This window comes from Oncorhynchus nerka, linkage group LG21 (genome assembly GCF_034236695.1).
Source record: "Oncorhynchus nerka isolate Pitt River linkage group LG21, Oner_Uvic_2.0, whole genome shotgun sequence".
Lineage (NCBI taxonomy): Eukaryota > Metazoa > Chordata > Actinopteri > Salmoniformes > Salmonidae > Oncorhynchus > Oncorhynchus nerka.
Window position 1 is genome coordinate 36,139,393 of NC_088416.1, and position 10,271 is coordinate 36,149,663.

Genomic DNA, 10,271 nt, shown 5'->3' on the forward strand with positions numbered 1-10,271 from the left:
GACGGATTCTCGCCACGCCACCTGGTAGGAGCGACCTGTCAGGTAGGACGCAATCCAAGCGTGGGCCGCGCCGGAGATGCCCAACTCGGAGAGGGTGGAGAGGAGGATCTGATGGTTCACAGTATCGAAGGCAGCCGATAGGTCTAGAAGGATGAGAGCAGAGGAGAGAGAGTTAGCTTTAGCAGTGCGGAGCGCCTCCGTGATACAGAGAAGAGCAGTCTCAGTTGAATGACTAGTCCTGAAACCTGACTGATTTGGATCAAGAAGGTCATTCTGAGAGAGATTGCGGGAGAGCTGGCCAAGGACGGCACGTTCAAGAGTTTTGGAGAGAAAAGAAAGAAGGGATACTGGTCTGTAGTTGTTGACATCGGAGGGATCGAGTGTAGGTTTTTTCAGAAGGGGTGCAACTCTCGCTCTCTTGAAGACGGGAGGGACGTAGCCAGCGGTCAGGGATGAGTTGATGAGCGAGGTGAGGTAAGGGAGAAGGTCACCGGAGATGGTCTGGAGAAGAGAGGAGGGGATAGGGTCAAGCGGGCAGGTTGTTGGGCGGCCGGCCGTCACAAGACGCGAGATGTCATCTGGAGAGAGAGGGGAGAAAGAGGTCAGAGCACAGGGTAGGGCAGTGTGAGCAGAACCAGCGGTGTCGTTTGACTTAGCAAACGAGGATCGGATGTCGTCGACCTTCTTTTCAAAATGGTTGACGAAGTCATCTGCAGAGAGGGAGGAGGGGGGAGGGGGAGGAGGATTCAAGAGGGAGGAGAAGGTGGCAAAGAGCTTCCTAGGGTTAGAGGCAGATGCTTGGAATTTAGAGTGGTAGAAAGTGGCTTTAGCAGCAGAGACAGAGGAGGAAAATGTAGAGAGGAGGAGTGAAAGGATGCCAGGTCCGCAGGGGAGGCGAGTTTTCCTCCATTTCCGCTCGGCTGCCCGGAGCCCTGTTCTGTGAGCTCGCAATGAGTCGTCGAGCCACGGAGCGGGAGGGGAGGACCGAGCCGGCCTGGAGGATAGGGGACATAGAGAGTCAAAGGATGCAGAAAGGGATGAGAGGAGGGTTGAGGAGGCAGAATCAGGAGATAGGTTGGAGAAGGTTTGAGCAGAGGGAAGAGATGATAGGATGGAAGAGGAGAGAGTAAGCGGGGAGAGAGAGCGAAGGTTGGGACGGCGCGATACCATCCGAGTAGGGGCAGTGTGGGAAGTGTTGGATGAGAGCGAGAGGGAAAAGGATACAAGGTAGTGGTCGGAGACTTGGAGGGAGTTGCAATGAGGTTAGTGGAGGAACAGCATCTAGTAAAGATGAGGTCGAGCGTATTGCCTGCCTTGTGAGTAGGGGGAAGGTGAGAGGGTGAGGTCAAAGAGGAGAGGAGTGGAAAGAAGGAGGCAGAGAGGAATGAGTCAAAGGTAGACGTGGGGAGGTTAAAGTCGCCCAGAACTGTGAGAGGTGAGCCGTCCTCAGGAAAGGAGCTTATCAAGGCATCAAGCTCATTGATGAACTCTCCGAGGGAACCTGGAGGGCGATAAATGATAAGGATGTTAAGCTTGAAAGGGCTGGTAACTGTGACAGCATGGAATTCAAAGGAGGCGATAGACAGATGGGTAAGGAGAAAGAGAGAATGACCACTTGGGAGAGATGAGGATCCCGGTGCCACCACCCCGCTGACCAGAAGCTCTCGGGGTGTGCGAGAGCACGTGGGCGGACGAAGAGAGAGCAGTAGGAGTAGCGGTGTGATCTGTGGTGATCCATGTTTCCGTCAGAGCCAAGAAGTCGAGGGACTGGAGGGAGGCATAGGCTGAGATGAACTCTGCCTTGTTGGCCGCAGATCGGCAGTTCCAGAGGCTACCGGAGACCTGGAACTCCACGTGGGTCGTGCGCGCTGGGACCACCAGATTAGGGTGGCCGCGGCCATGCGGTGTGGAGCGTTTGTATGGTCTGTGCAGAGAGGAGAGAACAGGGATAGACAGACACATAGTTGACAGGCTAGAGAAGAGGCTACGCTAATGCAGAGGAGATTGGAATGACAAGTGGACTACACGTCTCGAATGTTCAGAAAGTTAAGCTTACGTAGCAAGAATCTAATTGACTAAAATTATTAAAATGATACAGTACTGCTGGGGTAGGCTAGCTACGTTGTTGACACTACCCTAATCAAGTCGTACCGTTGAGTGTGAAGTTTCTACAATGCTGCTTTTCGGGAGCTAGCTGGCTAGCTAGCAGTGTTGGTTACGTTACGTTGCGTTAGGAGAACGACAATAGCTGGCTAGCTAACCTAGAAAATCGCTCTAGACTACACAATTATCTTTGAAACAAAGACGGCTATGTAGCTAGCTATGTAGCTAGCTACGATCAAACAAATCACACCGTTGGGACTGTAATGAAATGAAATGAAAATGTGATACTACCTGTGGAGCGAAGCGGAATGCGACCGGAATGCGAAAGTTCTATTCAGTAGACGGATACTGCTAGTCCTATAAGCAGTACATTCACACCAAGACAAGACAAGTGTTCTGTTACATTACCTCCTACCTGACATGTTATATGAATCATGACTGTCATACCTTCATACTTATTACTGTAATGAGTGAAGGATGGAGCAGTGAGGTCTGTTCACTGGATATACTATATACTTAACTTTCATTTAGTGACGTGCCTAAAGTACCACTGAGTGATTCTAAAGAGTCTAGAACAGTACCACTAAGGGATTTTAAAGAGTCTAGAACAGTACCACTAAGTGATTCTAAAGAGTCTGGAACAGTACCACTGAGTGATTCTAAAGAGTCTAGAACAGTACCTCTGAGTGATTCTAAAGGGTCTAGAACAGTACCACTGAGTGAGTCTAAAGAGTCTAGAACAGTACCACTGAGTGAGTCTGAAGAGTCTAGAACAGTACCACTGAGTGAGTCTGAAGAGTCTAGAACAGTACCACTGAGTGAGTCTGAAGAGTCTAGAACAGTACCACTGAGTGAGTCTGAAGAGTCTAGAACAGTACCACTGAGTGAGTCTGAAGAGTCTAGAACAGTACCACTGAGTGAGTCTAAAGAGTCTAGAACAGTACCACTGAGTGAGTCTGACGAGTCTAGAACAGTACCACTGCCTCAGGGCAGAGTAAGAGCTCTGTGTATATAGATGGACCTGCTGGCTGCCTCAGTAATGACAGGGCTGTGCATTGTGCTGTGTGGGAGAGAACAGAGGAGAGAAACAGGCTTTACTGCTGCTGAAGCATTCTTTAAAGACAAGAGCAATAAAACAGCACTCTGACATGGAAAATCATTTCAGTCTTTATGGGCCTACTCTAGAAGTGATGAAACAATAGCTGCCAACATCTGCAGGGGCATCTCAACATAAATAACATAACTGTATTTCACAGTTGTTTCACTGCTCTCTGTCTCCATCTCTCCCCCCACCAACCCTAGCTTTCAAATAAGCATTCTCTTTGTATTTTCCAGTAGTACAGTGAAGTACAGTGAAATGTCTTTCTTGCAAACTCTAAACGTAATAATGGAATAATCAATAGTAATGTATTACTAGCAAAATACACAACAAATAAGAATAGGAAATATGAAATACACAATAAAGTAAGTAAGCATACAGTCGTCGCCTAAAGTTTTGAGACTGACACAAATATTAATTTCCACAAAGTTTGTTGCTTCAGTGTCTTTAGATATTTTTGTCAGATGTTTCTATGGAATACTGAAGTATAATTACAATCATTTCATAAGTGTTAAAGGCTTTCATTGACAATTACATGAAGTTGATGCAAAGAGTCAGTGTTGTTGACCCTTCTTTTTCAAGAAATCTGCCCTGGCATGCTGTCAATTAACTTCTGGGCCACATCCTGACTGATGGCAGCCCATTCTTGTATAATCATTGCTTGGAGTTTGTCAGAATTTGTGGGGTTTTGTTTGTCCACCCGCCTCTTGAAGATTGACCACAAGTTCTCAATGGGATTAAGGTCTGGGGAGATTCCTGGCCATGGACCCAAAATATCGATGTTTTGTTCCCCGAGCAATTTAAGGTATCACTTTTGCCTTATGGCAAGGTGCTCCATCATGCTGGAAAAAGGCATTGTTCGTCACCAAACTGTTCCTGGATGGTTGGGAGAAGTTGCTCTCAGAGGCTGTGTTGGTACCATATTTTATTCATGGCTATGTGTTTGGACCATTTGAAGTCTTTAGTGATTTGGACACTGACGTTGACGGAGAGGTTGATGCTCCGGCACCACACTGCCATGTCACTGACCTCCTCCCTGTAGGCTGACTCATCGTCTCCGGTGATCAGGCCTACCAGCACACACCCCTAATTCATCTATCAAGTAGAAGGGAGGAGCGAAAACCCCCAGACACTTTGCCCTCAGTGGAATGAGTTTGACATGTGGCTTAAAGGGTCAACTGCAGTTGCTTTGGACTTCTAAATGAATGATATGTACCAATAGATTCTTGAAGAATATAACTTATAAATGCCTCATGAGCTTAGTTCTACTGTCGTACCCCATCAGAACTCAAAATATAACCTTGTTTCATTCCAATGTTTGTAAACAGAGTAAATGTAAACAAACACTATTGCTTCAAAACATGGTTAAAACTAAAATATTTATATCATAGATGGTCAGTCCTTGCATCCATAGCTCTGTCTATGAATATAAGAGTGGTTACATTTCTCCATCCCATGCCCTCAGCTTTTTACCCAATCAGGGATGGGGAAAACAAGTTGTTATTGTTTTGACCCAATTAGGGATGGGGAAAACCATTTGTTATTGTTACAGGATCCTCTCAACATCATTCTGCTTCCTCCGACACACTGATCCACTGCACTGTCTGTACTTAGCCTGCTACTCCACTTAGCCTACTATTCCCCTTAGCCTGCTACTCCACTTAGCCTGCTACTCCACTTTACCTACTACTCCACGAAGCCTGCTACTCCATTTAACCTACTACTCCACTTAGCCTGATACTCCACTTAGCCTGGTACTCCACTTAGTCTGATACTCCACTTAGCCTGATACTCCACTTAGCCTGCTACTCCACTTAGCCTGCTACCTCACTTAGCCTGCTACCCCACTTAGCCTACTACTCCACTTAGCCTGATACTCCACTTAGCCTGCTACTCCACTTAGCCTGCTACTCCACTTAGCCTGATGCTCCACTTAGCCTGATGCCCCACTTAGCCTACTACTCCACTTAGCCTGATGCTCCACTTAGCCTGATACTCCACTTAGCCTGCTACTCCACTTAGCCTGCTACCTCACTTAGCCTGCTACCCCACTTAGCCTACTACTCCACTTAGCCTGATACTCCACTTAGCCTGCTACTCCACTTAGCCTGCTACTCCACTTAGCCTGATGCTCCACTTAGCCTGATGCCCCACTTAGCCTACTACTCCACTTAGCCTGCTACTCCACTTAGCCTGCTACTCCACTTAGCCTGATGCTCCACTTAGCCTGATGCCCCACTTAGCCTACTACTCCACTTAGCCTGATGCTCCACTTAGCCTGATGCTCCACTTAGCCTACTACGCCACTTAGCATACTACGCCACTTAGCATGATACTCCACCTAGCCTGCTACTCCACTTAGCCTGCTACGCCACTTAGCATACTACGCCACTTAGCATGATACTCCACTTAGCCTGCTACTCCACTTAGCCTGCTACTCCACTAAGCATACTATGCCACTTAGCCTCCTACTCCACTTAGCCTTCTACTCCACTTAGCCTGCTACTCCACTTAGTCTGATACTCCACTTAGCCTGATACTCCACTTAGCCTGCTACTCCACTTAGCCTGAAACTCCACTAGCCTGATACTCCACTTAGCCTGCTACTCCACTTAGCCTGATACTCCACTTAGCCTGCTACTCCACTTAGCCTGCTACTCCACTTAGCCTACTACTCCACTTAGCCTGATACTCCACTTAGCCTGATACTCCACTTAGCCTGCTACTCCACTTAGCCTTCTACAACCACGTAGCCTACTACCCCACTTATCCTACTACTCTACTTAGCCTGATGCTCCACTTAGCCTGATGCTCCACTTAGCCTACTATGCCACTTAGCCTCCTACTCCACTTAGCCTACTACTCCACTTAGCCTGCTACTCCACTTAGCCTACTACTCCACTTAGCATGCTACTCCACTTAGCCTGCTACTCCACTTAGCCTACTACACCATACTACGCCACTTAGCCTGCTACTCCACTTAGCCTACTACTCCACTTAGCCTGATACTCCACTTAGCCTACTACCCCACTTAGCCTACTACTACACTTAGCATGCTACTCCACTTAGCCTGATACTCCACTTAGCCTACTACACCATACTACGCCACTTAGTCTCCTACTCCACTTAGCATGCTACTCCACTTAGCCTGCTACTCCACTTAGCCTACTACACCATACTACGCCACTTAGCCTCCTACTCCACTTAGCCTGCTACTCCACTTAGCCTGCTACTTCACCTAGCCTGCTACCCCACTTAGCCTACTACTCCACTTAGCCTGATACTCCACTTGGCCTGCTACTCCACTTAGCCTACTACCCCACTTAGCCTACTACTCCACTTAGCCTGCTATTTCACTTAGCCTGATACTCCACTTAGCCTGCTACTTCACTTAGCCTGCTACTCCACTTAGCCTGCTACTTCACTTAGCCTTCTACTCCATGTAGCCTACTACCCCACTTAGCCTACTACTCCACTTAGCCTGATGCTCCACTTAGCCTGATGCTCCACTTAGTCTACTACGCCACTTAGCATACTACGCCACTTAGCCTCCTACTCCACTTAGCCTGCTACTCCACTTAGCCTGCTACTTCACTTAGCCTTCTACTCCACGTAGCCTACTACCCCACTTAGCCTACTACTCCATTTAGCCTGATGCTTCACTTAGCCTGATACTCCACTTAGCCTGCTACTCCACTTACCCTGCTACTCCACTTAGCCTACTACTCCACTTAGCCTGATACTCCACTTAGCCTCCTACTCCCTTAGCATGCTACTCCACTTAGCCTGCTACTCCACTTAGCCTGCTACTGCACTTAGCCTGATACTCCACTTAGCCTGCTACTGCACTTAGCCTGATACTCCACTTAGCCTGCTACTTCACTTAGCCTGATACTCCACTTAGCCTGCTACTCCACTTAGCCTTCTACTCCACATAGCCTACTACCTCACTTAGCCTACTACTCCACTTAGCCTGATGCTCCACTTAGCCTGATGCTCCACTCAGCCTACTACGCCACTTAGCATACTACGCCACTTAGCCTCCTACTCCACCTAGCCTACTACTCCACTTAGCCTGCTACTCCACTTAGCCTACTACTCCACTTAGCCTGATACTCCACTTAGCCTACTACTCCACTTAGCTTGCTACTCCACTTAGCCTGCTACTCCACTTAGCCTGATACTCCACTTAGCCTACTACTCCACTTAGCCTACTACACCATACTACGCCACTTAGCCTCCTACTCCACTTAGCCTGCTACTCCACTTAGCCTGCTACTCCACTTAGTCTGATACTCCACTTAGCCTGATACTCCACTTAGCCTGCTACTCCACTTAGCCTGAAACTCCACTAGCCTGATACTCCACTTAGCCTGCTACTCCACTTAGCCTGCTACTCCACTTAGCCTACTACTCCACTTAGCCTGATACTCCACTTAGCCTGATACTCCACTTAGCCTGCTACTCCACTTAGCCTTCTACAACCACGTAGCCTACTACCCCACTTATCCTACTACTCTACTTAGCCTGATGCTCCACTTAGCCTGATGCTCCACTTAGCCTACTATGCCACTTAGCCTCCTACTCCACTTAGCCTACTACTCCACTTAGCCTGCTACTCCACTTAGCCTACTACTCCACTTAGCATGCTACTCCACTTAGCCTGCTACACCATACTACGCCACTTAGTCTCCTACTCCACTTAGCATGCTACTCCACTTAGCCTGCTACTCCACTTAGCCTACTACACCATACTACGCCACTTAGCCTCCTACTCCACTTAGCCTGCTACTCCACTTAGCCTGCTACTTCACCTAGCCTGCTACCCCACTTAGCCTACTACTCCACTTAGCCTGATACTCCACTTGGCCTGCTACTCCACTTAGCCTACTACCCCACTTAGCCTACTACTCCACTTAGCCTGCTATTTCACTTAGCCTGATACTCCACTTAGCCTGCTACTTCACTTAGCCTGCTACTCCACTTAGCCTGCTACTTCACTTAGCCTTCTACTCCATGTAGCCTACTACCCCACTTAGCCTACTACTCCACTTAGCCTGATGCTCCACTTAGCCTGATGCTCCACTTAGTCTACTACGCCACTTAGCATACTACGCCACTTAGCCTCCTACTCCACTTAGCCTGCTACTCCACTTAGCCTGCTACTTCACTTAGCCTTCTACTCCACGTAGCCTACTACCCCACTTAGCCTACTACTCCATTTAGCCTGATGCTTCACTTAGCCTGATACTCCACTTAGCCTGCTACTCCACTTACCCTGCTACTCCACTTAGCCTACTACTCCACTTAGCCTGATACTCCACTTAGCCTCCTACTCCACTTAGCATGCTACTCCACTTAGCCTGCTACTCCACTTAGCCTGCTACTGCACTTAGCCTGATACTCCACTTAGCCTGCTACTGCACTTAGCCTGATACTCCACTTAGCCTGCTACTTCACTTAGCCTGATACTCCACTTAGCCTGCTACTCCACTTAGCCTTCTACTCCACTTAGCCTACTACCTCACTTAGCCTACTACTCCACTTAGCCTGATGCTCCACTTAGCCTGATGCTCCACTCAGCCTACTACGCCACTTAGCATACTACGCCACTTAGCCTCCTACTCCACCTAGCCTACTACTCCACTTAGCCTGCTACTCCACTTAGCCTACTACTCCACTTAGCCTGATACTCCACTTAGCCTACTACTCCACTTAGCTTGCTACTCCACTTAGCCTGCTACTCCACTTAGCCTGCTACTCCACTTAGCCTACTACTCCACTTAGCCTGATACTCCACTTAGCCTACTACTCCACTTAGCTTGCTACTCCACTTAGCCTGCTACTCCACTTAGCCTGATACTCCACTTAGCCTACTACTCCACTTAGCCTACTACACCATACTACGCCACTTAGCCTCCTACTCCACTTAGCCTGCTACTCCACTTAGCCTGCTACTCCACTTAGCCTGATACTCCACTTAGCCTGCTACTCCTACACTCCACTTTGTCATCAAATTCTTTGTGCTTTCCCCTCGCTGTCGTTTTGATATGCAATGGATATTTTCCAGAAGCCTTTTAGTAATATATTCACATATTTATTGCAAGTGAGGCATGGCGAGCTGAGATAGAAAACGTCCCATGTAAAGCATGTTTAACTCCGTGTCAGCTGAGAAGGCCTTGGGGCAGCACCCAGGTCATGGCTGACCGTTTTATAGGGCTGCTGCTTCGGTGTCAAATGAAACTGAGGAGATGTATTGCAGGATAAGTTCCTGTGATTTTCCAGAATGCCAGTTGACTGTGAAGGATGTTTAAGCCTCGGCTCTCACACCAGCAGATGAGTATGCTGTCTTATAATGGACCGTACATTTGTTAAACGTTTTATTGTCACAAACTGGATAGCTGCAGTGAATTGTGGTGTTTTACATAGTCAATCATTGTAGTACGGTGCCCCTGGAGCAGATTAGGGTTAAGTGCCTTGCTCAAGGGCACAATGACATATTTTTCACCATATCGGCTCGGGTATTCGAACCAACAACCTTTGTTACTGGCCCAATGCTCTAACCGCTAGGCTACAGACCCCAGTGAGACAGATTAGACTTTAGAATAGTGTTTGAGTGGAGAATGAGGAGTGGGATGTTTTCTCCATTCCCCATCATCAGTCTCCTTCCCCTCCGTCACACCATTAGAGAGAGGGATTACAATGTTATTTCAGTCTGACACTGGAGAATGGCCCTGAGTAACAGAGACAACCTAGATCACAAACATCCTAATCACACTTTATCATACTATCATCTCAGCCTGCCTGCTGCTGTTCAGCGGAGACTGGAGAGCCGAGGAGAGTTGAGCATACAGTACTGTATAGACAAGTCTCAATACCAAGAGAGAGGGCTCATGACCAGGGACATTTAGTTCTGCCTGATTGAACACTTACACACTGGACACGGATCATTTGATTAAGCAGAGTCCATTCATGACTTTGTGAGGTATTGGATTAGCTTGAATTCATTTCAAATTCATTTAAAAGGCTGGCATTATTGAAGAGTTATATCCGTACAGTACTTCACTTG